The 1,435-nt window shown below is 44.0% G+C and overlaps 1 pseudogene; it reads right to left on the reverse strand.

The window, feature by feature from the left end:
- Window positions 1-754: 754 nt before the first annotated feature.
- Window positions 755-1,158, reverse strand: LOC144762583 (potassium voltage-gated channel subfamily E member 1-like; annotated as a pseudogene).
- Window positions 1,159-1,435: the final 277 nt, after the last annotated feature.

Genomic DNA, 1,435 nt, shown 5'->3' on the forward strand with positions numbered 1-1,435 from the left:
TATTGCAGCTTTACCCGGGATAGAGATTTGTAGCACTCTCCAGTGCTTTATGTCCCTCTCAAATTAGTTGAGCAGCAGGATCAAGTTGTAGCAACATTTAGCAAAATGTATTATAGCAGATAAAACTTCAGATAAGACCTGCACCACTTTTCAAAATTTGGAACTGCTCCTTCAAGGCAATTTGTGTGAACGTTCATCTTGCTGTAGCTTTTCATGCAGTCTATAGGTTGCATATGGTGGACATGCTCACTTCAAAAATCCATCTATTCCAGAGAATCATTAGCATCGTGATGATGAGTGGGGTTCTCAGCATCACTGACACCACTTTCTGTAAATGTGGGCTTGGGGTATTGCTGTCAGTTCACAAAAATGTCAAGGGTTGAGAAAGTGATATCGTGTAAAGAGTTATTCAAGAGATGACATCACAGTGCTCACTCTTGTCCCACGGCTCCTGGACAGACTCCTTTTTGCTGCCAAGGAAGCTAGGAGAAATGCAATTAGGGAACATTTTAGAAGTTAAATATAATTTACTTCATGGAACCCTGTAACCATCTGTTTCTGCCAGCAAAGGCAAGGCTGGGATCCCAAATGGCAAGCAAAGGCTGGTAGCTGATATCTCTGGCTTCTGCTAATTGACATCCAAGGTATGGTGATCGATGGCGTGATTTTCAACCTAAGTCAGCATTCGGAGGTGATTGTATTTGAAGCCCTGAAAATTGCACATGGCAAATAAGCCACTTTTCACCACCACTAATCATCCAAACCCTATCTGGATAAGAGTCATATTTAGGCAATTTATGACCGGGATCTGATTGCTCGGCTGCTCAACGGCAAACTCATTTTGAATTAGCATGCAGGTGTTTCTCGTCGTCCTGGCTCTAACTTCAAAAATCAGCTTCTCCTCCTTCTCCCAGTCCCTTTCGATGTATGTGTGGAAGAGATCGGTGGATGCTCACGCTTCTTCGAACGGATGTAGCTCATCATGATCCCAAATGTGAAGAAGCCAAAGAAGCCTAACAGCAGCAGGACATACACCACTTCCAGACTGTCATGGCGTTTGGTGGTTTGCATACTTGTAGAATTCCTTGCACCGTCCATATATCCTTTCATCAGCTTATAAAGGAACACATTGATGTCAGCGCTATTGATTTCCTCCATCTTGATTTCTCATAGTTCTACCAGGCAATTTTTTATTTCCAACTGTCTGCAGAGGTGCTGGTGGTTCCTGGCAGGCACGCTGAACAGCCTGCTCTGGCGCTGTGGTTCTGCCTGTCCCGACTGATCAAGTTGTAGTCATACGATAATGTTTCCCCCTTGGGGATCCATAGCCGCAAGTACATAAAGTTGGAGTCTCAGTTTTTGCTTGGTACAACAGGATATAATCAGCGCACAGGGAGATCCATTCTTCCCATGTGTTTTCCCATTTTCAACCCCA

Source organism: Lissotriton helveticus, chromosome 6, assembly GCF_964261635.1.
Source record: "Lissotriton helveticus chromosome 6, aLisHel1.1, whole genome shotgun sequence".
Lineage (NCBI taxonomy): Eukaryota > Metazoa > Chordata > Amphibia > Caudata > Salamandridae > Lissotriton > Lissotriton helveticus.